This window comes from Schistocerca americana, chromosome 1 (genome assembly GCF_021461395.2).
Source record: "Schistocerca americana isolate TAMUIC-IGC-003095 chromosome 1, iqSchAmer2.1, whole genome shotgun sequence".
Classification (NCBI taxonomy): domain Eukaryota; kingdom Metazoa; phylum Arthropoda; class Insecta; order Orthoptera; family Acrididae; genus Schistocerca; species Schistocerca americana.
This window is the reverse complement of record NC_060119.1, coordinates 983,200,717-983,227,900: the sequence shown is the minus strand read 5'-3', so window position 1 is coordinate 983,227,900 and position 27,184 is coordinate 983,200,717.

Genomic DNA, 27,184 nt, shown 5'->3' with positions numbered 1-27,184 from the left:
TTTTCGGCAACGGAAAATCCACGATGGCTGCGACAAGTGGAACATCAGCGACCTTGGCGGGTTGATGCATGCCTTGGCGGGTTAATGCATGGTGCGGCAATATGGGAGGAAGGATAATTGGCCCCCATTTTATTGATGGCAATCTAAATGGTGCAATGTATGCTGATTTCCTACATAAAGTTCTACCGATGTTACTACAAGATGTTTCACTGCATGACAGAATGGCGATGTACTTCCAACATGATGGATGTCCGGCACATAGCTCGCGTGCGGTTGAAGCGGTATTGAATAGCATATTCCATGACAGGTGGATTGGTCGTCGAAGCACCATACCATGGCCCGCACGTGGTCCAACTAAAACATTCATATTTCTTTACGTACTACACGAATATGTAATAAAAATGGGGGTTCCTATTTAAAAAAACGCAGTTGATATCCGTTTGCCCTATGGCAGCGCCATCTAGCGGGCCAACCATAGCGCCATCTGATTTCCCCCTTCAAGCTAGGCAAGTTTCGTTCTTTGTAGTTTTTTCGTTTGACGCTTATTTCGTGAGATATTTGGCCCGGTCACGATCAATGGACCACCCTGTATAGTGACATAACATCAAATCTCACCATAATGTCGGATTCTCGTATAGGTAGCTCTTTTAGGTGCCATAGGGTGGTGGGGTTTTGGGCTCCGCTGGATAGGTCAGGAGTCCACTACACGCAAAAGCGGCTACACGGGTAGCAGGGGTTGTGTGGCGTGGGCTGGGCGGTCTTTTAGGTTAGATGGCCTTGGGCAAGTACAACTGATATATGGCTATTGTGATCAAAATGCCCAACGGGTGTGTGCTATGTATGCTGCTCGGTATCCTGGACGACATCATCCAAGTCTCTGGACCGTTCGCCGGATAGTTCAGTTATTTAAGGAAACAGATCAACTAAGAGAAAATTTGGAATACATTTCACATAAATTTTCTCAGCATGTTATAGTCTTAGGTGGAGATTTCAATTTACCAGATATAGACTGGGACACTCAGATGTTTAGGACGGGTGGTAGGGACAGAGCATCGAGTGACATTGTACTGAGTGCGGGGCAAAATCAGGACGTGCGGGGACCAAGCAGCAATCGGTATTGTAATTGTAAACTGTCGAAGCTGCGTTGGTAAAGTACCGGAACTTCAAGCGCTGATAGAAAGCACCGAAGCTGAAATCGTTATAGGTACAGAAAGCTGGCTGAAGCCAAAGATAAATTCTGCCGAAATTTTTACAAAGGTACAGACGGTGTTTAGAAAGGACAGATTGCATGCAACCGGTGGTGGAGTGTTCGTCGCTGTTAGTAGTAGTTTATCCTGTAGTGAAGTAGAAGTGGATAGTTCCTGTGAATTATTATGGGTGGAGGTTACACTCAACAACCGAGCTAGGTTAATAATTGGCTCCTTTTACCGACCTCCCGACTCGGCAGCATTAGTGGCAGAACAACTGAGAGAAAATTTAGTGGCAGAACAACTGAGAGAAAATTTGGAATACATTTCACATAAATTTTCTCAGCATGTTATAGTCTGAGGTGGAGATTTCAGTTTACCAGATATAGACTGGGACACTCAGATGTTTAGGACGGGTGGTAGGGACAGAGCATCGAGTGACATTGTACTGAGTGCGGGGCAAAATCAGGACATGCGGGGACCAAGCAGCAATCGGTATTGTAATTGTAAACTGTCGAAGCTGCGTTGGTAAAGTACCGGAACTTCAAGCGCTGATAGAAAGCACCGAAGCTGAAATCGTTATAGGTACAGAAAGCTGGCTGAAGCCAAAGATAAATTCTGCCGAAATTTTTACAAAGGTACAGACGGTGTTTAGAAAGGATAGATTGCATGCAACCGGTGGTGGAGTGTTCGTCGCTGTTAGTAGTAGTTTATCCTGTAGTGAAGTAGAAGTGGATAGTTCCTGTGAATTATTATGGGTGGAGGTTACACTCAACAACCGAGCTAGGTTAATAATTGGCTCCTTTTACCGACCTCCCGACTCGGCAGCATTAGTGACAGAACAACTGAGAGAAAATTTAGTGGCAGAACAACTGAGAGAAAATTTGGAATACATTTCACATAAATTTTCTCAGCATGTTATAGTCTGAGGTGGAGATTTCAGTTTACCAGATATAGACTGGGACACTCAGATGTTTAGGACGGGTGGTAGGGACAGAGCATCGAGTGACATTGTACTGAGTGCGGGGCAAAATCAGGACATGCGGGGACCAAGCAGCAATCGGTATTGTAATTGTAAACTGTCGAAGCTGCGTTGGTAAAGTACCGGAACTTCAAGCGCTGATAGAAAGCACCGAAGCTGAAATCGTTATAGGTACAGAAAGCTGGCTGAAGCCAAAGATAAATTCTGCCGAAATTTTTACAAAGGTACAGACGGTGTTTAGAAAGGACAGATTGCATGCAACCGGTGGTGGAGTGTTCGTCGCTGTTAGTAGTAGTTTATCCTGTAGTGAAGTAGAAGTGGATAGTTCCTGTGAATTATTATGGGTGAAGGTTACCCTCAACAACCGAGCTAGGTTAATAATTGGCTCCTTTTACCGACCTCCCGACTCGGCAGCATTAGTGGCAGAACAACTGAGAGAAAATTTAGTGGCAGAACAACTGAGAGAAAATTTGGAATACATTTCACATAAATTTTCTCAGCATGTTATAGTCTGAGGTGGAGATTTCAGTTTACCAGATATAGACTGGGACACTCAGATGTTTAGGGTGGGTGGTAGGGACAGAGCATCGAGTGACATTATACTGAGTGCACTATCCGAAAATTACCTCGAGCAATTAAACAGAGAACCGCCTCGTGGAGATAACATCTTGGACCTACTGATAACAAACAGACCCGAACTTTTCGACTCTGTATGTGCAGAACAGGGAATCAGTGATCATAAGGCCGTTGCAGCATCCCTGGATATGGAAGTTAATAGGAATATAAAAAAAGGGAAGAAGGTTTATCTGTTTAGCAAGAGTAATAGAAGGCAGATTTCAGACTACCTAACAGATGAAAACGAAAATTTCTGTTCCGACGCTGACAATGTTGAGTGTGTATGGAAAAAGTTCAAGGCAATCGTAAAATGCGTTTTAGACAGGTACGTGCCGAGTAAAACTGTGAGGGACGGGAAAATCCCACCGTGGTACAACAACAAAGTTAGGAAACTACTGCGAAAGCAAAGAGAGCTTCACTCCAAGTTTAAACGCAGCCAAAACCTCTCAGACAAACAGAAGCTAAACGATGTCAAAGTTAGCGTAAGGAGGGCTATGCGTGAAGCGTTCAGTGAATTCGAAAGTAAAATTCTATTTACCGACTTGACAGAAAATCCTAGGAAGTTCTAGTCTTGCGTTAAATCAGTAAGTGGCTCGATACAGCATATCCAGACACTCCGGGATGATGATGGCATTGAAACAGAGGATGACACGCGTAAAGGTGAAATACTAAACACCTTCTTCCAAAGCTGTTTCACAGAGGAAGACCGCACTGCAGTTCCTTCTCTAAATCCTCGCACAAACGAAAAAATGGCTGACATCGAAATAAGTGTCCAACTGGAATCGCTCAACAGAGGAAAGTCCACTGGACCTGACGGGATACCAGTTCGATTCTACACAGAGTACGCGAAAGAACTTGCCGTGTACCGCAAGTCTCTAGAGGAACGGAATGTTCCAAATGATTGGAAAAGAGCACAGGTAGTCCCAGTCTTCAAGAAGGGTCGTCGAGCAGATGCGAAAACTATAGACCTATATCTCTGACGTCAATTGTTGTAGAATTTTAGAACATGTTTTTTGCTCGAGTATCATGTCGTTTTTCGAAACCCAGAATCTAGTATGTAGGAATCAACATAGATTCCGGAAACAGCGATCGTGTGAGACCCAACTCGCTTTATTTGTTCATGATACCAAGAAAATGTTAGATACAGGCTCCCAGGTAGATGCTATTTTTCTTGACTTCCGGAAGGCGTTCGATACAGTTCCGCACTGTCGCCTGATAAACAAAGTAAGAGCCTACGGAATATCAGACCAGCTGTGTGGCTGGATTGAAGAGTTTTCAGCAAACAGAACACAGCATGTTGTTATCAATGGAGAGACGTCTACAGACGTTAAAGTAACCTCTGGCGTGCCACAGGGGTGTGTTATGGGACCATTGATTTTCACAATATATATAAATGACCTAGTAGATAGTGTTGGAAGTTCCATGCGGCTTTTCGCGGATGATGCTGTAGTATACAGAGAAGTTGTAGCATTAGAAAATTGTAGCGAAATGCAGGAAGATCTGCAGCAGATAGGCACTTGGTGCAGGGAGTGGCAACTGACCCTTAACATAGACAAATGTAATGTATTGCGAATACATAGAAAGAAGGATCCTTTACTGTATGATTATATGATAGCGGAACAAACACTAGTAGCAGTTACTTCTGTAAAATATCTGGGAGTATGCATGCGGAACAATTTGAAGTGGAATGATCATATAAAATTAATTGTTGTTAAGGCGGGTACCGGGTTGAGATTCATTAGGAGAGTCCTTAGAAAATGTAGTCCATCAACAAAGGAGGTGGCTTACAAAACACTCGTTCGACCTATACTTGAGTATTGCTCATCAGTGTGGGATCCGTACCAGATCGGGTTGACGGAGGAGATAGAGAAGATCCAAAGAAGAGCGGCGCGTTTCGTCACAGGGTTATTTGGTAAGCGTGATAGCGTTACGGAGATGTTTAACAAACTCAAGTGGCAGACTCTGCAAGAGAGGCGCTCTGCATCGCGGTGTAGCTTCTTGTCCAGGTTTCGAGAGGGTGCGTTTCTGGATAAGGTATCGAATATATTGCTTCCCCCTACTTATACCTCCCGAGGAGATCACGAATGTAAAATTAGAGAGATTAGAGCGCGCATGGAGGCTTTCAGACAGTCGTTCTTCCCGCGAACCATACGCGACTGGAACAGGAAAGGGAGGTAATGACAGTGGCACATAAAGTGCCCTCCGCCACATACCGTTGGGTGGCCTGCGGAGTATAAATGTAGATGTAGAATTAAATCCGTCATATTCCAGATCTGGTGCACACATCTGCCTACGAAGGTCGTAGCCGTCCTACCAGATGCTTTTCCAGAGGATATGTCAGTGCCCCTATCCACAAAGATGGGAAGCGACTGATAATTAGCAATATAGTGGTACCGAGAGTAAACAGACTAATGCATCAGCAGTATCTAATGATGGCGGAATGGTTATTCACCGAAATGTCATCGGTATTCCTCGATCATATCCGGCTGGACACCTGACAAGCCTTCGGACATGTTCTGTAAGGTGTTTGTTAGCTGACTCCGCATGGTTGTAATTGGTAGAGAGGTGGAGAAGCAAATTTTAAAAACTGTTTGTTAAGGCCTAAAACACCTAAACAATCTTTCAGAGTGCGTTCCATTCTGTAGTTGTATATTGCTGTCACCAGCTGGTAACACAAAGCTCTTTAACTAAGGACACACTATGAAGATCTATAACATGGTTGCTGATAACTTTTGGTCATACCTTGGTTTGTGGTGTGACATACAACAATTTATTATTTACATTTGGTGGTCATCCACTTTAAACAATCTATTCCATTCGCCCTATCGCTGTCCATGAAAAATAACTGTTTCCCTGGTTCCTGGTGCTTCCAGGCCAACTTTTTCTCATATTCCTCTTGGTGTCACATACTCGTTCCCACGACAAGAATTTTCCTCAACCAGGCAGAAGACATGCAAGTACTACCTCATTTTCCCTCAATTTCCATGCATTTTGGTGTATTTTCCCCCAATTTGTACGTAATTTCTCAATTTTTCTAATTTTATCGCTTTTATGTCACTTCTACCGATGCGATCATGACATCACTTCTCGCCACTTATTTTAAAATTGTTTGTAAATGTAGTACAGTCTTCAACATGTAGCATACCTGCGCTATTTTTCCAGGAATGTCCAGCTCCGAAACAGTGATCACATACATGGCTGCAGTATGAGGAATCAGTGCTCTTGGTCTCTTCAAAATGGAACATCTAGACATTTCCTACACTGTCACTATGGAAGAAGAGACACAGACTGCTGTTTGAAAACACTCCAGAATGCCACAAACTGTTCCAGTTTCCTCCTGTTGCGATGTCCTCCACATTTTTGTCAATAAGGAACACCACCTCTGTCTTTTATTTCAACCATCCTGTGTGTTGTGGAAGCAGGATAGTTTACACAGTACGATGTCCAGCTTTCTGTGAGAATCAGTGGAGCAAAACGTGTTAATGTCAATTTAGCACCCGAAACAGACTTCGAAGTCGTGGTGGAAAAACAAAATGTATGGCACTGTACAAAGCTGTTTTCATACAATGTTTAGATGTGTTAGAACAGAAATACAATGTACCAAACTGCTTATGAAAGAACAGCACAGGGACCTCTCTCGTGATTTATAGCAGCCCAGCAAAGCAGTATGGATGACGAAACCTTACACTGGTCTGTGCAGGCAACTTACTGGCCACCTGCTCCAGTGGAAGCATTTGTTCTCGATATATCAGAAGAGAGGGATGCCGTAATATCTTACTGGGTTCTCTACTGGGTGACGTTTGCAAAGTTTTTATAGTTTGTAGTTTTTCTCTGTTGGCTGGTTTAAGGTAACAAGGAGGCAGAGAATGTCTATGTGACAGACATTAATGCACCCTCAGAGACACATATGTCCTTCAGATTTTAGTAACTGTATTTAGTTTAGAAATGCATCTCAATACGGTAGCAAAATCCTTTTTCTTCTTCCAGTTCCCATATGATGAGAAATCTTTCCAATTTTCCCAATAAGAAACACCACTGTAGCTGCTCATACTGTCTTTTCCTTTGCTTGAGAAAGCTTTGTTTGGCACTGGACTAACACACTGTACAGGGTTGGCAGAGCTACGACAACATATTCCCATTTCCACCCAGCGGTCAAAACATGGTCTTGTCGCATTAACTCACACCGCCCTGTTTCTCCATGGGATGCAGGAGGTGGTAGAAGTAGAACTCTCTGACTTCCGCTCAGTTCCGACTTAAATAGCCGTAAGGGGAATGAAATATTTCACAGGGAAAATAATTTACAGTCCTAAGAAGATAGATATTGATATTTAGAGAGCCACAGACGTCAGGAGGAGGTATTTCTGATACTTCGCTCATTGTCGAATGTCCCCATATTGGGACTGTAATCGCAATATTTAATTGTAATTACAGTGATAAATATGTGACTAGTTTGCTAGGACGACACCACTTGACCTGCAACATGTGGTGGAGGTAGCTAGTGCCCGGAATGAATTGACATTACTGGCTTAAGGTGGGTACAAAGAAAAGTTCTGGTCAGTCGGCTAGTCGATTCTTGGCAGTTGATTCTTGATGGCAGTGGTCTTCATGACGCCCTGTGGCTGGGTGAATATCGAACTAATACTCAGTATGTGTTGGGCAGCCTTCGTGTGTGTGTTGCAACTATTCTCAGTGGAAAACTGAGCAATTCAATACTGATCCTTGGCAAGTGTTGGCGCTGGATGTATTGATAACATCCATTCCTACCACTCCAATCATGCCTGGGTGCCCATCATGGTCAGGGTGATGCACTCTAGCATACATGCAGTTCCACGGCTGTAGCTACGGTCACAGCGTCAGTTTCCTACGACCTCTGAGGATTGGCTGTGGTAGTGTACGAGGGGATGGTCGTGCTGCTTGTGGACATCTGGAAGGGTGAGTGTACTGTATGTATGAGTGTTTTCGGTTATCTCAGGCATCTAGACATGACAATTACTAGGATTGTGGTTTAGTTCTTCTCAATACATTAAGGTGCACTCTGTCTGGTATTTGTTGTTGTTACCATTCTATCATGTGGTAGACCCTTTCCTCCTCCTTCATCCTGGTGTAGCTGAGAGAACAAAATTAGGAATTCTATAGTGCTTTATAAAATACTCTTAGCATAACTGTAGTGGTCGGGAATTCCACAACCGTGACGGTATAAATTCACGCCGAAATTTGAAATTCCAACAATCTTTTTATACAGCAACATTTCCAATCGAGACATCAACTCTCCATTTGGTCAATTTATTGTTCCCAATAGTGGTACTGAGAGCGTACACATCAGTTCAGCCCCTCCACAGATTGCTTAGCATACAACTAAGCTGAAATTTGAAATTCTCAGCCACCTCCAACGTACTGGGCCTCCTGCCAAATGACCTAACTGTGTCATTATCCGCCAACAGGAGGCAAAGGGAAAATATCTGGAAGGGTTTGGTAACTGGGCAGTTGCGGGATCAAATCCTGTCACATATACCAGTCTCACCATACACCAATTGGATGCAGGGAAAAGCTGCCTGCGCACAAAGGGTATTGATTTAATTAATTAATCAGTCAATCAATCTGATAAAGTGGGGGATATTTCCAAGACATCCACAGCAGGGATTTACCAGGTATCCACTACTTTTTTCAGGACAAAGGAGTAGCTAGTGTGGCACATGACAGACGCTCGCTGGGCAGGAAGTAGCCACCTGCAAGAGAGAGAGAGAGAGAGAGAGAGAGAGAGAGAATTTCCTCGGTATCAATATCAAAGGCTTGCCGCCACCAGTATCAAAGAGCTGCCGCCACCTGATGCTTTTTTCAACTGGAAGTAACCGGTGGTGTGACGGATAGGAGGTGAGGGTAATGGAGGGAAAAGGGATGGGGGGTAGCTTCTCCCAGCATCCTCTGCCAGTGGTATCGTGAACAAACTCACTCAGTATCTGCACAGTGGGACAAGCACATAGAGCAGCTACTTCCCCTGGCCTAGTATGGAAGGTGTGTCTTTGGGAGCAGTTTGTACAAGTGCTGCAAGCAGAAGTAGCCACTTGAGGTGGCAAAGGAAACCGCCATGAACAAAGAGGAACGCGGTTGTACGTGTGACCTGGCTACCAAACAGTCAAAAAAAATTAGCGCAGTATTCTGAGACACTTGGTCTACTGGTTTGGACAGGTTGGTCGGAATTCTTCCAAGCAATCGCACACGATTGGATGTAGCCACTTGTGTGTGTGTGTGTGTGTGAGAGAGAGAGAGAGAGAGAGAGAGAGAGAGAGAGAGAGAGGAAGAGCGTGTGTTTCGACAGGAATTTCTTACATATCAGTTGCAAATGGTTGCTGCCAGCTAACACTTTGCTCGGAAATTATTGCGTCTTCCAGTCTGCAAATAGCGTGAGCCGGCTGGCAGTGCCACAGCCAACAGCATTTGCAGGGCGCAAACGGACATAGTGCGGTCTCTTGGACACTGACATGTAGTGCAGCCCAGCAAAGCAGTTGGTGTGTGTGTGCACACTGCCCTGCGGTCAATGTGAAAGGTTTTTAACAGTATAATTACGTGCAGTGAGTTCTGTTGCCATTGACTTCGTAGTAGTATTCCTTGTGTGATTGGAAATAAAGTGATCTATTAAATTACTTCTTTTTGATGTAATTTAAAAGGCCTGCATCTTACAATACAGCAGAGCATGATGAGCAGGAGAGATCCAACCCCAGCAAACTGAATTTATAAATAAACAGCATATCCTTTGCTATGTAATTGACGTTGATCTGAATTTTCTGCTGTGTGATCCTTCCTCTTCAGCATGGACTGAATCCTTTTCCTACCAATTTCCAGATGGGGAAGGGGAAAAGGGTGGGAGTGGAGGACAAATTAATTAATCAATTAGTTTGATATCAAAAGTATGCTTGTATTAGCGAGGTGAGTTCCCAGAAAGGTGGGGGAGAAGGAGGGGACGAGGGGAGTGGTGGGTGGGGAGTTTCTCTTAAGGACAGATCTCCAGGGGGTCGTATATCAACCTCCAGAGGGATCATAAACCACTTGGCAGAATAATAGGTTAAGGGGAGGGGGAGAAGGTCATAAATCAGTCAAGTTTGCCCCTGAATGTATACAACATGCACTAACAAAGTGGCATAGAAACCCTGCCCCTCCCTCCCCCCCCCCCCCTTCCCCGATTGGCGACGACATTTAACTGCTCGTAGAAATCGCCTTACTGCATAGCGAGACATGCATGGAAGTGCTTGGTGATATCCCACAGCAGAATGCTTCATCTTTAAGTGGCACTTTGGTAAATAAATAAACATCAGAGCTAATCTGTAAGCTGTTTGTTTCAAATATTAGTTTCTGCTGTTTATCAGTTAAATGTCCCTGCTCCTCCCTGCTGTGGCTGATCTTCAGCTGTGGGCTCTTCTCCAGTTTGCCACCAGCAAATGAGAGTGAATCTTTGACAGTACCAACCATATATGCTGGGAAACGTCAGAAAAACCACTATACGACCATCGCCTGAAGATGCTGAGATGGCATCTTAAGAGGGATGAAAACTCGGCTGGAGGCCACATACGAAATCCAAACAATCTCACGGCTTAAAATCCAGACAAAGAAAATTTCCAATTTTTAATTTAAGCTGAAAACTCGGCTGAAGGCCACATACTAACTAGAAAATATTTCTTAGGGCTTAAGACCTAGATAAAACTTTTCAACCTTTGATTTGTAAAGGCTGAAAACTCGGCTGAAGGCCACATACCAACTTACAGCTTATGGCCTAGGCACAGAGAACTGTCAGTTTTAATTCTGAAAGGCTGAAACTCGGCTGAAGGCCACAAAGAGTATTTAAGACTAAAAGGGAAAACACTATCTAAAACACAAGGAGCGGCGCTCAGAAGGTTCCAAGGATCGGCCTGGGAAGGTAACACTAACACACATTTAGGTGATACAGGCAGCCCCACCGACAACCTCTTAATCAGAAGGCAACCCAACTGAAAGCCAGCCGACGAACCAACCAACAATAGAAATACCAGTTCTGCTCCACCCAACCAGCAAAACAATAACAAGTTGTCAATAGCACAACGTTTTGGATACTGGAGCCCAATCCAGCCACGTCAGAATAAACGCCAAAAACTACCAACAACACCTCAGCTGTCGAACTACATGCCATACTGGACAGCATCAACATAATGAGGAAAATGCACTGCTGAAAATTACAACAACCAGGGCAGGTCACAGGAACGTCAATGGCCACAAGGCAGAAGATACCGCTGGTGCACTTCATTAATGAAGGAATGAATTAAATTAAGTTAAACACCACACAGAAAGACGGCTGCAATTCTAGCCGACTGCAATGCACAAACGTTGTTGCTGGTGGGACTCTCCCAGAAAGCAACAACCAGGATCAAATGAAGAGATGTGATAGCAGTTGAGGCTTGATGGTAGGTTAAGTTAGCACTCAACTTTAGTGTCCAGGATCGGTGGCAACGAACTACATAACCCTCGCAAGAAGCGCCTCACAGCTCGAACGGCGCATGCACGCCGACCAGCGGCTCAGGCCTGACTACGCGCCACGGAGACTTCCTCGCTCCTCTGCCCCAACCGACCGACTGCTGGTCCTTCTCCGACTGACAGACTGCCTCCGACTGCCCTGCTGGTCCTTACCATGACTGCTCTGTGCCCAACTTCCTTGAGGTTCATTCGCAACTCAGACACATGACGAAGCGGAGACACCGGCTTCGACCCAACCATGCAGAGGGAACACTCCAATATCTCTGCACAGGCAAAGAATGGACCCATGTCCGCCGAGATGACCAATTGAAGAGGCCCACAAGCTGTCAGAAAGCCAGTTACATGTCGTACAATGAGACAACCGAGCAAACGACCTATCAATGGTCCTCCCCGCTCAAATCTCTTTCCGTTGGACAATGCATGTGTGTAGCCAGCAGTCGGGCGAGTACTGGCTGTCCACGCCTCACCGGCTCTTCGTCCCCGACTTCACTGCTGCTACGTCCCGACTGATCTTCCAACTGAACTCCAGACACACGACAAACCAGAAATACTATCAGTCGCTCCAGAGATGGTACAACAGTGTACTTATCGTTATGCGCTGCTGCTGCTGCCACTCATGGGTAGGTAAGGCAGGAAGTTAGAGAGGCCAGTAAATGGAATAAGAAAACGAGGCAACAGTACCATAATAGAAGGTGACAAACAATAAAAGGCATGAATACGAGCTGTGCATGGCTCACAAAATAATTAGTGAAATAAAAACTAGGGCAGTGCTTAAAATTATAACATAAAATAACGTTGCATGTTTCACATTAAATATACAGTGCCTGACAAAAAAAGTCAAGTGCTTAGAACACATGGTCATATTTCAATGGAACTTCGTACATGTACACACAATCGGTGGGTATGTAAATTATTACTGTTGCAATTCTCTGCAACAGGCAGACGACCATTCGAATGCACTATTGTTGTTGGTCTTTACTTTGTTACCATGCTGGCAGGATATATAAGAGGTGTAAACAGTGTCGGATGTTGAGTGAACACCGTGAAGAACACTAAGATGCCGCATGGTCGTATGAGACAGCAAAGCATTATCGACATCTTGCAGAGTTTGAAAGAGGCCTCATTGAGGGTCTCTCTTTGGCCAGCTGGACGAATGGTGCAATGTGGTGGATTCAGATATGACGGTGGTCTGATACTAAACTACTTGGATGAGTGAGCACAGGCATACTTATTCACCATCATGATTCTGGTCGATCACATCTGTTCGCCTCAAGGGAGAATCGCCATATTGTGCAACGAGCACAGTGCGACACCTTCACATCTGTGGCTGTAATTCGAGAACAAGAAACGGACTCCCTGCAACTTTGTGTCATGCAGCTGTCAGAGACCAGCAGCAGATGGACAAGTGAATTACTGATCTATGCATAGATAGATTGTCGTTAAGAACACAAAACGAACAGCTGTGATTGAGGTGGAGCTATGACTGAGATACATGGACTGTTGATGAATGGTTTTGCATCGGCTCAGTGATGAATTATGGTTCTGCACTAACCCTCATAAGCATCATCGCAGAGCTTGGCAGTGACCTGGGGAATGCTTCCATTCTTCCAATGCTCTGGAAGAGGGCAGAAGTGTATCTCCTGGCTTCACTGTGTGAGGTGCACAGAGCATGAATTCAGGTTACAACTGGTAGTAAGTGAGGGAACTGTGACAGCACAATGGTACATCACAGGCATGCGTTGTCCTCGTGTATTGCCACTCATGAGATTCCACTGAGGCGCCATTTTTCTACAGGACGAAGCTTGACCACACTGACATGTGCCTCTATGAACTACTGCGTGATATCACGAATCTCACTCTCAAGAGTACAAATGCTATGGCAACTTCGGCTCACCTAGTCACATATGTGACATCACAAGCCGTGCCCCCTAATGTATGACAGAATAACTGTGATGTCACAAGCCAAGCCTATTCCAATGACGCCATCAAGATGGCGGATGGCGGTAAATTTAAGAAATTAAAGAGGACAAATGGTGGAAAATTTAAATGTTATAGATGATGAATAGTGGGAAATTGAAAAATTCAAGGTGGCAGACTGTGGAAAATTTAAGATGGAAGAATATTTAAAAATAAAAAGAGTGGTAGGGAAATTTAAAATCCAAGATTGCGGATGGCAGGAAATTTAAAAATTCATAGTAGTGGCTAATTTAAAAATTAAAGATGGCATATGGGGGGGTGGGGGAGTTTTTCAGCCTATCACAGCGAAAGGTGGCGCTGACGTGAAAAGGTTTCAACCAACCACAGTGCAGTAAGCATTTTTTGCCCAACACCACTATGTTCAAAAGCATCCACAACACTGTTTATGAAAATTACGTAATCGCGCATACACTCTCTCTCTCTCTCTCTCTCTCTCTCTCTCTCTCTCTCACACACACACACACACACACACACACACACACACACACACACACACACACACACACACACACACACACACAATTAAAATGAAAGAGTCAATCACTGTTCATCGTGCTCGAAAGTATCCGAATACTCTGATTTTTTGCCCTATATTAAGAAGTACTTTTCCAAAAATTACATAAAGGGTCTAACAAGCAGTATTTATAAATACTTCACAGGGTGTTAAAGAATATCGAAACGCTCTGAATACACGTACTATTAAAGGTGCTTCTGTTTCGGCTGAAAACATTTTGGAAAAATATAACTTTTATTTACCTATCAGGCATTAGATATATGAAATCCTACTCAGAAGCATTTTTGAGAAAAAAATGAGCTCTAAAAACATAGGTTCAACTATACCAAATTTTAAAAAAATCAAAAGGCTTGGTCTGGAATTGATATTAATAAACTGTGCACTAGAATTCAGCACAGAAAGGTCTGGGAACACATGGATCAAGTCGCTGAGTCTTGAAACCTCGATTTTGTTCCAGATACATCCAGAGAACAGTGGTCTGGAGAGGGTTATATTTAGTTTTTAGACTTAACTAAGTCTCTTGAACCTCAAATTCGTGCTTCATGGGCTATCAATCAAACAAGATAGATGAGGAAAACTATTTCATTGCTTGAAAGCGTATATGTATCGCGATGAATTTCAATTGCCATCACAAGCATATAATGCAATTTGTGATATGTCTAAACTCTCCATAAATACTTAGAAATACATAGTTGTTGCAGATGAGTCTTACTTTCCCTACTACTCCGCACAACTACAAAATACGAAATAAAATCCACTACTGCTTTCTGTTGCTTGTCATCGCCAATAGATGGTAGCAACTTCAGACATTCATGCTTTTTTCTATGAACCATGTTTGGTATATGGCACAACAGCTCCTCAGATTAAATTTCCATCCCACAATTATTCTCTGATACTTGTCAAGTGACACAGTGTTCTTTCCACACGTGAAAGGCCTCAAAAATACGTCTGAATCCTAACAAAAAAAAAAAAATACATTCTGATGTCAAGTTTTACATTGCTATTTTCCACATCTTTGTACCACAACTCACAAGCACGAACAAGCAAATTGTTGAATGGGTGAACGGGTAAACAGTGAAATGTTACTCACTAAGTAGTTTGGCAGACAAATGTGGATGCTCACATTGTGAGAACTGTGACTCTTAAGCTCCGAACCAACGCATCTTGAAATAGTATTCAAACACATTGCGTAGTCTGCGTTGATGTGGACTACTTCACCGCAGCAGCTCCGTTCTGGAATCTGTAAACGATGGGATAATTTCAGCTTTCTGCTAAATGACAGAAAGAATTTCCTCTAGAAAATCGTTGTTTTCCTCCTTTTGTTACAATAATACAGCACTTCATGTAATATTTCGTATTCATTGATTCTCTGTTACATTACCTGTTCTGTTTCATATCAATGAATGACAGTTCGGCACGAATCTGTCAGCTAACGAAACTTCGTTTGTCTTCTATCACGTCAGCACTATTTTGATGACGCTCCCTTTTAGTCAACGGTGCAGCTCAGACCAAATCAAGTACAGTCTTTGGTCGAATGCGGCAGTAGTGGAGGAAAAGTAGAATGTCAGCAGCATTTAACAAGACAACACAAATGCTGTTAAACGGTAAAATTTCCACAAATGAAAACTCGGTGGTAGGGTGCAGGTATTTAGGACTACACCTGGAAGAAAAAAATAATCTTGCAAAAACATATCACCATTTCAGTCTCAAAAGTGTAAATTAATGACAGCTGGAACCTACCGATAAAGTTCAGTTTCTCTCGATCAGGACCACTCATAATGCTACTTTCATGTCCTTCACCAGCTTTAGGGGCACTACGTTGATGCACAAGCACATTAAGCATAGTGGCGCCCTAGGTCGAATATGCAACGTTGTTGAGCGGCTGGCATGGAAGGACAGCCGATCACGTGCAAGCGTGCAAAAGTTTGTGAGTGTAAAGTAAATTTCTTCAGTTAATACCTGTTGTGCTGAAAATTGCAATTACTAATTAAACTGCAAGCTGCATACCGTCGGGAAGATTAAGGGCTGTAGTTTCTCCTTAATTTCTGTCGTTCGTAGTACGAGCATAGCAAGAACTATTGTTTCAAGGCCAGATCAATCAAACATCCACACGGTTGGTTACTCCTGCAATAGCTGAAAATACCGATGCCTCTCTTCAGGAACCATGGGTTGGTCTGGCCTCTCCATTTGTACCCGTCCGTAGTTGTTGCGCCTGCTATTCGCTTCTCTGTGTATCTGCGGCATTCGAGATAACCCATCTTGAAAAGAGATTATAACATGAACGTCAACAAAAGTAAAACAAGTGCAATGGAATGTAATCGAATTGTACGAGGCGGAGCTGAGGGGATTGGACTGGGATCTAGGCATGAATACAGTAGGCTGGACCAAATGGATGTAGGTGTCAGTAGTTATTCTGAGATGAAGAGGCTTTCAAAGGACAGACTAGCGTGAAGAGCTGCATGAAACCAGTATTCGGACTGATGACCATAGCACAAAGTAGTTAAATTAACCGACGGTAACGGTTTTAACCAGATAGTCAAAGCTAGGGAAACTTTACATTCCTGTGCGTGGTTGGTTACGTTAGACGAGAATTTTCTGTACTGTCCACTGGGTAATGCTTTGCTATCACAAGACCTAGGCTAGACGTATGTCATTAATTTCTTAAAACAACAACCTATACTGATGTATGGTGGTCGACATGTGGTACTGTACACTGAGATGACAAAAACCATGGGATAACGATACGCACATCTACAGATACTTGTAGTATCGCGTGCACAATATATAAAAGGGGAGTGCATTTGCAGAGCTGTCATTTGTACTTGATTCATGTGAAAAAGTTTCCGTCGTGATTATGGCCCCACCCCTGGAAAAAACAGACTTTGAAAGCTGGATAGTAGCTATAGCTAAATGCGTGGGACATTCCATTTCTAAAATTGTTAGGGAATTCAATATTCTAGATTCACAGTGTCAAGAGTGTGCCGAGAATACCAAATTTCACATATTACCTCTCACCACGGACAACGGTGCCACAGCGGACTGGGTTTGGGTTCTGCCCAGGGGCAGTTAGCTCAGACGTCGGACAGTTTGGGAAGTCCACTAGTCCACACGCTAAGGTTGTCAGATGCTCCTTTTGGTTAACACCGCTGGGTATCTGTGGCAGCGCTGACCCTATTCTACACAAGCGCGGGACACCGGGAAGCGCCACGGGCCCTGACTTGGATAAGTCCCTATCCTCGGAGGAAGCAGAGTGGGAGCTCTGCAGTGTGATGTACTGGTGGTGGTTACGACAATACGACAATTTTGCTGGCTAGCAGAGGTCAGAGCAGTGAAGCCGGTCGGGAATTCCCGCGGCGAGTGAACAAAGACGGAGGCAAGTACACGAGCGTCCGTCCTCTGCAGCAGCGAGCGGCTGAAAGGGAATTCGATATTATAGATTCACAGTGTCAAGAGTGTGCCTAAAATACCAAGTTTCAGATATTACCTCTCACCACGGACAACGCAGTGGCCCACGGACTTCATTTAATGACCCAGAGCAACGCCGTTTGCGCAGAGTTGTCACTGTTAACAGACAAGTAACACTGCGTGAAATAACGGCAGAAATTAATGTGGGACGTGCGATGAAAGTGTCCGTAGAAAAGTGCGGCGAAATTTGGCGTTAATGGGCTATGACAACAGACGACCGACGCGGGTGCCTCTGCTAACAGAACGACATCGCCTACAGCTCCTCTTCTGACTCATGACCGTGCGGGTTGGACCCTAGACGACTGAAAAAACGTGGCTTGGTCATATGAGTTTCGCTTTCAGTTGGTAAGATCTGATTGTATGGTTAGAATGTGGTGCAGACCCCAAGACGCCATGGACCCAAGTTGTCGGCGAGGCACTGTGCAAGCTGGTAGGGGCTCCATAATGGTGTGGGCTGTGTTTACGTGGAATGGGCGACCCGCAAAGTTTCACTAGTGGTTATTTCTTTAGGTTGAACTATTGAATCATTCCAGAAGTACTGTACTACATTGGAGACCATTTGCAGCCATCTTGTATCCTGTCTACTCGTCAAATATGTAGTGCCTAGGAAACCTTCTTTCTCAGATCGCTAGTCAACATTCAAGCACATCGTATTAAAAAAGGAAATGATTACAGTACATACCTTTGTGTTAAACAGAAGTGTCGCAGGCAAAGGGCGACGGACAAAATAAGAAATCTCTTCAGTATAGACAATGCTATATAGCAGAAGCGAAATGACTACTCTTGAAGCTATTCCTGAATTCGCTGCTGCAGAACTCGCAGAACTGCTAGTCTTCAAGTGGACAGCGGCCAGTCGGGTGCAGCGCTTATGTTCACTTCGCGTAGAGGGCGCTGCTGTCGCGATGTCGTCCTAGAGAGGGGTCGGTCAGCGTACAATTGGCTGACGTCTTCTTTACAGCCCTCTCTGCACTAACATTCCCACCTGGCGGGCCGGCGCTTGACTTTACTTACGTATTCCATGACTGTCAACTGTGTGTATGGTGCGATGTTGTTAGTAATGAAATCGAAAGGCCACATTTTATAATTTTCGTTAATATAGAGAGAGCGTGAATGAACAAAACCTTAACAGAGACGTAGCCAAAACTTGCTCGATTCGATGTCTCCTAACCTTCCCTGACCTTACTACTAGGTTGTTTTTCCTCCGACCTGTATATTCGAAAAAACATACACTATTGGCCATTAAATTGCTATATCAAGAAGAAATGCAGATGATAAACGGTTATTCATTTGATAAATATATTATACTAGAACTGACATGTGATTACATTCTCACGCAATTTGGGTGCATAGATCCTGAGAAATCAGCACCCAGAACAACCACCTCTGGCCGTAACAATGGCCTTCATACGCCTGGGCATTGAGTCAAACAGAGCTTGGATGGCGTGTGCTGGTACAGCTGCCCATGAGCTTCAACACGATACCACAGCCCATCGAGAGTAGTGACTGGCGTATTGTGACGAGCCAGTTACTCGGCCACCATTGACCAGACGTGTTCAGTTGGTGAGAGATCTGGAGAATGTGCTGTCCAGGGCAGCAGTTGAACATTTTTTGTATCCAGCAAGGCCCGTACAGGACCTGCAACATGCGGTCATGCATTATCCTGCTGAATGTAGGGTTTCGCGGGGATCGAATGAAAGGTAGAGCCACGGATCGTAACACATCTGAAACGTAACGTCCATTGTTCAAGGTACCGTCAATGCGAAAAAGAGGTGACCGAGACGTGTAACCAAAGGCACCCCATACCATCACGCCGGGTGGTACGCCAGTATGGCGATGACGAATACACGCCTCCAGTGTGCGTTCACCGCGATGTCGCCAAACACGGATGCGACCATCATGAGGCTGTAAACAGAACCTGAATTCATCCGAAAAAATGACGTTTTGCCATTCGTGCACCCAGGTTCGTCGTTGACTACACCATCGCAAGCGCTCCTGCCTGTGATGCAGGGTCAAGGGTAACCGCAGCCATGGTCTCCATGCTGATACTACGTGCTGCTGCAAACGTCGTCGAACTGTTCGTGGAGACGGTTGTTGTCTTGCAAACGTCCTCTTCTGTTGACTCAGGGATCGAGACGTGGCTGCACGATCCGTTACAGCCATGCGGATAAGATGCCTGTCATCTCGACTGCTAGTGATACGAGCCGGTTGGGATCCAGCGCCGGCCGCGGTGGCCGTGCGGTTCTAGGCGCTCCAGTCCGGAGCAGCGCTGTTGCTACGGTCGCAGGTTCGAATCCTGCCTCGGGCATGGGTGTATGTGATGTCCTTAGGTTAGTTAGGTTTAAGTAGTTTTAAGTTCTAGGGGACTGATGACCACAGCAGTTGAGTCCCATAGTGCTCAGAGCCATTTGGGATCCAGCACAGCGTTCCGTATTACCCTCCTGAACCCACCGAGTCCGTATTCTGCTAACAGTCATTGGATCTCGACCAATGCGAGCAGCAATGTCGCGATACGATAAAACGCAATCGCGATAGGCTACAATCCGATCTTTATCAAAGTGGGAAACGTGATGGTACGCATTTCTCCTCCTTACACGAGGCATCACAACAACGTTTCACCAGGGAACGCCGGTCGACTGCTGTTTGTGTATGAGAAATCGGTTGGAAACTTTCCTCGTGTCAGCACGTTGTAGGTGTCGCCACCGGTGCCAACCTTGTGTGAATGCTCTGAAAAGCTAATCATTTGCATATCACAGCATCATCTTCCTGTCGGTCAAATTTCGCGTCAGTAGCACGTCATCTTCGTGGTGTAGAAACTTTAATGGCCAGTAGTGTATATTTTTTGGTCAGTTTTCCTCGTGTGAATACGTCAAGATGGCTCAAATGGTTCAAATGGCTCTGAGCACTATGGGACTTAACATCTGTGGTCATCATTCCCCTAGAACTTAGAACTACTTAAACCTAACTAACCTAAGGACATCACACACATCCATGCCCTAGGCAGGATTCGAACCTGCGGCCATAGCAGTCGCGCGGTTCCGGACTGCGCGCCTAGAACCGCGAGACCACCGCGGCCGGCCAATACGTCAAGAGAAATACGAAGTGTGGGGCGCGCACAGTGAGCACACTCACAATATGTCGGCAGCGCTTATTGCGACGGCGGCGGGTGGCAGCGGTCCGTGCGGCTATCGAGCGGAGAGGGGCGCTGCCCGGCTGGGAGACACTTGTAAATCACGGCGGTAATTAGAGCGGCGAACGATGACCCAGTGGCCTTGTGGCGGGGCGCCGGCCCAGACGGGCGCTGCCACAAATTAGGCGGCCGTAATGAGAGCGCCGCTGCAGCGCGCCCGCCCGTTCGGAAGCGAGCGCAGCCTGCGGATCTGCACCGCTGCTTAAAGGCGCGCCGCCAGCCCAGCCGAATGATTTCAGATCCCTTAAAGGCAGAGCTCCCGAAGTAACCCGCGAACTTTCACTACTGGTTATTTCTTTAGACTGAACTATTAAATCATTCGCAGAGTATTGAACTACGAGGGGGTTCAATCAGTAATGCAACACGTATTTTCCTCCACCAATTTCGGCTGAAAAAATACAGAATTTGTCTGGGACATCGTGGGATATTCCTACATCAGCCCCTAAGGTTTCATGAAATTCCGATAGTTGGCGCCCCTACACGTAGCTTCCAAAATAGTGTCTGTAACGGAGGTGCATTCCAAGCAGAGAGCTGTGACTGAGCTTCTTTCGGAGGAAAACCAGAGCCTTGCAGAAATTCATAGGCGTAGAATGTCTACGGAGACCTGTCAGTGAACAAAAGCATAGTGAATCGTTGGGCGAGGTGTCTGTCATCATCGCAATAAGATCGCGCAAACCTGTCCAATCTCCCGCATGCCGGCCAGCCGCACACAACTATGAATTCTGCAATATTTGAACGTGCGGACACTCTCATTCGTCGCCACTATAATGAAGCGAACTACTCCTTCTTCGTGACAATGTGAGGACTCACAAAAGTCTGTGCAACAAAAAGAAGCTCACAAAACTTCATTGTAATGTTCTTCCTCACCGATTGTACAGCCCGCATCTCGCACCTCCCGACTCCATCTGTTCGGACCAATGATGGGTGCATTCCGCGGAAAGCAGTACGTGGATGAAGTAGACGTAATTGATGCCGCAAGACGTTGGCTCCTACGTCGACCAGTAGAATGATACCCTGTGGGCATATAGGCGCTTCCAGTAAGGTGGCGTATGGCCGTCACATTGAATGGGGATTACGTTGAAAAATAGGATTTTGTACCAAGAAGAGTGGAGAATAATATTGTGTATTGGAATCCTAAATAAAACTAATGCTTTCAGAAAAAAAAATCCGCTGCATTACGTGTTGAACGTCCCTCGTACATTCCACCTGGATTTTACATCTACGTTATGAAAATTCGAAATCTGCTGCGAAACACTGGAAATACTTTTTATGGTGTCTGGGTGCTGTAGTACCGCAGCCGTTTCCATGGAGAAGGCGGCGTCGCTGCTGATTTACCATTGGAACGGGTGCAGGCACAACATTTGGTAAGCGAACGGCAGCTAATATGGGTCACTTAGGCCAAAATTGGTATAAAACGTTTGTTATTGTTTTGAAATGAGGTACAGCTGCATAAAACCTTTACTTGACATTTGTTTCTATGTAAATATCCTTAACCAAAACGCACAGAAAGAAGAACTTTTCCAAGACTTACAATTCTACACTCCTGGAAATGGAAAAAAGAACACATTGACACCGGTGTGTCAGACCCACCATACTTGCTCCGGACACTGCGAGAGGGCTGTACAAGCAATGATCACACGCACGGCACAGCGGACACACCAGGAACCGCGGTGTTGGCCGTCGAATGGCGCTAGCTGCGCAGCATTTGTGCACCGTCGCCGTCAGTGTCAGCCAGTTTGCCGTGGCATACGGAGCTCCATCGCAGTCTTTAACACTGGTAGCACGCCGCGACAGCGTGGACGTGAACCGTGTGTGCAGTCGACGGACTTTGAGCGAGGGCGTATAGTGGGCATGCGGGAGGCCGGGTGGACGTACCGCCGAATTGCTCAACACATGGGGCGTGAGGTCTCCACAGTACATCGAAGTTGTCGCCAGTGGTCGGCGGAAGGCGCACGTGCCCATCGACCTGGGACCGGACCGCAGCGATGCACGGATGCACGCCAAGACCGTAGGATCCTACGCAGTGCCGTAGGGGACCGCACCGCCACTTCCCAGCAAATTAGGGACACTGTTGCTCCTGGGGTATCGGCGAGGACCATTCGCAACCGTCTCCATGAAGCTGGGCTACCGTCCCGCACACCGTTAGGCCGTCTTCCGCTCACGCCCCAACATCGTGCAGCCCGCCTCCAGTGGTGTCGCGACAGGCGTGAATGGAGGGACGAATGGAGACGTGTCGTCTTCAGCGATGAGAGTCGCTTCTGCCTTGGTGCCAATGATGGTCGTATGCGTGTTTGGCGCCGTGCAGGTGAGCGCCACAATCAGGACTGCATACGACCGAGGCACACAGGGCCAACACCCGGCATCATGGTGTGGGGAGCGATCTCCTACACTGGCCGTACACCACTGGTGATCGTCGAGGGGACACTGAATAGTGCACGGTACATCCAAACCGTCATCGAACCCATCGTTCTACCATTCCTAGACCGGCAAGGGAACTTGCTGTTCCGACAGGACAATGCACGTCCGCATGTATCCCGTGCCACCCAATGTGCTCTAGAAGGTGTAAGTCAACTACCCTGGCCAGCAAGATCTCCGGATCTGTCCCCCATTGAGCATGTTTGGGACTGGATGAAGCGTCGTCTCACGCGGTCTGCACGTCCAGCACGAACACTGGTCCAACTGAGGCGCCAGGTGGGAATGGCATGGCAAGCCGTTCCACAGGACTACATCCAGCATCTCTACGATCGTCTCCATGGGAGAATAGCAGCCTGCATTGCTGCGAAAGGTGGATATACACTGTACTAGTGCCGACATTGTGCATGCTCGGTTGACTGTGTCTATGTGCCTGTGGTTCTGTCAGTGTGATCATGTGATGTATCTGACCCCAGGAATGTGTCAATAAAGTTTCCCCTCTCTGGGACAATGAATTCACGGTGTTCTTATTTCTATTTCCAGGAGTGTAGATGTTAATGTAAGTATTGGTTACCACAGGCCTTACAACAAAATACAGAAATTTCATTCTGGAAACAAAATATAGGTTATTAAATAAAAAAGGCGTTTTACGGTTCACAGACAAATGTGACCTGTTTACATGCTTCAAATGGTTCAAATGGGTCTGAACACTATGGGACTTAACGTCTGAGGTCATCAGTCCCCTAGAACTTAGAACCGCTTAAACCTAACTAGCCTAAGGACATGACACACATCCATGCCCTATGCATGATTCGAACCTGCGAGCATAGCGGTCGCGCGGTTCCAGACTGTAGCGCCTAGAACCGCTCGGCCACCCTTTATACATGTCAAAAGCACAATATAAGAAAAAAGCAGAAACTTACAATTCAAACTTAAATTTTATTATGAAACATAATATTTTGGTTCATTCGCACGATGCAAGTTAGTTGAACAATACTTGCCTAATTTTCAAATTTGAAAACTGTTATCAATACAAAAAAATGGTTCAAATGGCTCTGAGCACTATGGGACTTAACTTCTGAGGTCATCAGTCCCCTAGACCTTAGAACTACTTAAACTTAACTAACCTAAGGACACCACACACATCCATGCCCGAGGCAGGATTCGAACCTGCGACCGTAGCGGTCACGGGGTTCCAGACTGTAGCGCCTAGAACCGCACGGCCACTCCGGCCGGCTTTTCAATGCAAGGAATCCTCAATGTCGGTACAAAGTTTATGTGCCCAGGCCTCACACCTTTCACACCAGATCCGGTTTTATTCAACGATTCCCCACAGACAATATTGGTTAGAAAAACCTCACCTGAGGTCTCGTAGATGTCTAGTGATTCTCGGCGTCTGATTTTACTGTCCTGTGAAGCAGTGTGGTTCTAGGAACATTAAAATGGTGACAGCACCCTTTCAGTTATTTCCATCTTCCAGACCCACTTGAAACCGCTAACTTTATTGCTGTCTTAGACCACACATCTTCTATAAACTTGGCGTCGTGCCCTGAAAAGAAAGAAAAGATTTACTTATGTGATCCATAGCAATCGACTCTGGTGTGGCCCATACTGCTCGACTAACACTGCACATTAAAACATGGCGGAAACGGACAGCCACTTGAGTGAACGGGATTTCATTATCGCGGTCCAACCTACACTAGACTTCTTAAATACAGCACTAGTACGGCGACATTGCTCTTTTACCTTTAACAGTATGAACTGACACAAAAATTACAACGTTCACCAGCTTCGACACAAACTCAACAGCTAAATCACTCAAGTTCTCGCAAGAAGCTAAGTGATGTAAGCGCTTTATACCAAGCACTCAACGCGTTCACTGTTCGCTACCTGATGACAAAGAAACGCCAAGTGACCCATACTTCCAGCCGACCCTTACTAACTGCCGTTCCCCTAATTAAAAATCCAACGTCAGTTTCAAACGGTTGCCACCAGAAATAAATATTGTGAACTACATTTTTCATCATTACGTTTTATTTTATCTAAGGTATTACAAGTTGAAGTTATTCAGATATGATGTGTGCCTATCTCTATATATATCATTTCTTTGAAGCTATCATTTTCACTTTAATGTTAAAACACATATCATCAATAACTTGACCTAATTCCGAAAGGAAAGGTGAATGAATATCTCAAGACTAGATGCTCTTCGAGATAACGTTTCAGTAGTTCAACGTCGTCCGAGAAGTGACGTCCGGTCACAGCACAGTGTCTCCAGCCTGCAATGAATCAAAGTAATACTGCTCAGCCAGCACGAATCCACTGTTCCCGCACAATAATATCGTTTAATATAACAAGCACCAACCAGATATGCGATGTAGACCATGGAAAGTACTACCTTGAGTGTTATTACTCTCGCGAACATTGACGATATTTACGGTGAACGCTGTTCGTACGCAACTCTCATCAACAGTCAAATACACGTTTCTGATCGACTCACGGAGCGAATTCTATAGCGGCCACGTCCAGAATCATATACTTGTGAGAATAGGTGGTTAACACATTATACCGGGGATTGGTTCATTTAGCCTGCAAACAGAATTCTTTCTATTCAAATCTGGCATAACTAATAAAAAATATACTTGGTTATTCTATTATTAACTATACTTCCCCATTTCAGAGCACATTTGAATTTTTTCTAATACAGAATCGCCGTCTTTGACATTGGTACTGTGAACTACTAAAGTGGAGCTCGACTTCATCGTACTTCAGTCGATCGCACCCTCAGCCACTGTCGGTTAAGCTCGTTGACAGTCATCGATGCAAAGAATTACTTATATTACTATTACTCTAGCGAAGTGATGAGAGGTGACTGCATTACGTTTATCGCCAGAACACTTAGCAGTGCACTGGGTTAAATCCCGAACTTAAATGGTATCGACCGTGATCCGTTCATTGAATGGGAACACAAATTATTGGGCCCCTCATTCTTCGTAGAGACCATGCCCTGACACTATTTTGCCCACTCCTTAACTTACATTTCCTACTAATCACCAACAGAAGAAAACAATAGTACATTATAGAAGCAGTCATCACAGTTGTGCTCACAGTACAGACACTTCATAACAGCCATTGGTAGAATCAGTGAAGAAAGGAATGCAGAGAAAACGCTGACATGAAGAAGGAACAGTATGATAGGATATATGTTTAAAAAAAGCAATGACAGACTCTAATGAACTTCAAATCCTCGCGCCTTGGTACCTCATACCGCTTGCTTTGTGGTAAACTACTCATAAACACGAACGCCAGCATCAGAGGGCGTGATAAATACTGCCAAGTCGACTTAAAACTCGAGTATCTCGTCACAACGACTCGTAAAATTGTTTCACGCTCCCCATGGTAAAATCAATAGTCACTGCTGATTCAAATAAAACTAGGTCAGCCATTTCTTGTCATCAATCTTCTGGTTGGTTAGCTGTCGACTGTCACGATTCCACGATTTCCTCTCCTGTGTGAGTCGCTTCACCTTATGGTTCACTTTATGGTAGCACTTATAACCAAACACGAACTTCCTCAAAAGTGTGCATTAACCGCCTGTTTACTAGTCATGCACCCATACTTCGTGACTCATACGTGGGACCTCACTAGATGCGTGGCATAGATATTGAGAATCCAGTTTTTCTTACTTAAAACTTCAGACAACCTACAGCAGAACGTCCGTAAGTTTTTCAAAAATCTTTAGTACCTACCTCCAGTAATTAAGTCGTTCTTATGAATGAACCACAGCTCCATATTCAGGAATACAATTTCCGCGACGACCAATTTCAAGAACTACGCCATTATAAAGAGTTCAGGAAGCGTTTAACACAACATCTGTCTCGGGAACACAAGACGACACATGTTGTGTTAAATACTTCCTGAACTGTTCGGTATGGCCTAGCAAACGAAACCGGTCGTGGCGGAAATTATATTCCTGACATGGAGCTTTGATTTGTTCATACTGCTAATAACAGTTGCAGACATCCTGTGTCCAAAGTGAAGAAAATACTAAAAATAAGGCATTTATGGTTGTTGGGCTCATTCAGTTTGGAATCGGCGCAGTAGTGGACGAAATGAAACACTTTCCTCCCGTCTAGAAAGGACTACACAGGTTGGATCAAAAACGAAATACATCAGAAATGAATTTGGCCAGGCGAAGTATGCTTTCTTCAGGAAAATAACACTTTCCTGAAAATGTACATCTGGAGCACAGATGCAGCAGAAATCCGGAGAAGAAGGAACTGGAAACATTTTTGAATGTGATTTAGCGAAGGATGCTACATGTTAGGTCAATGGAAATACGATAT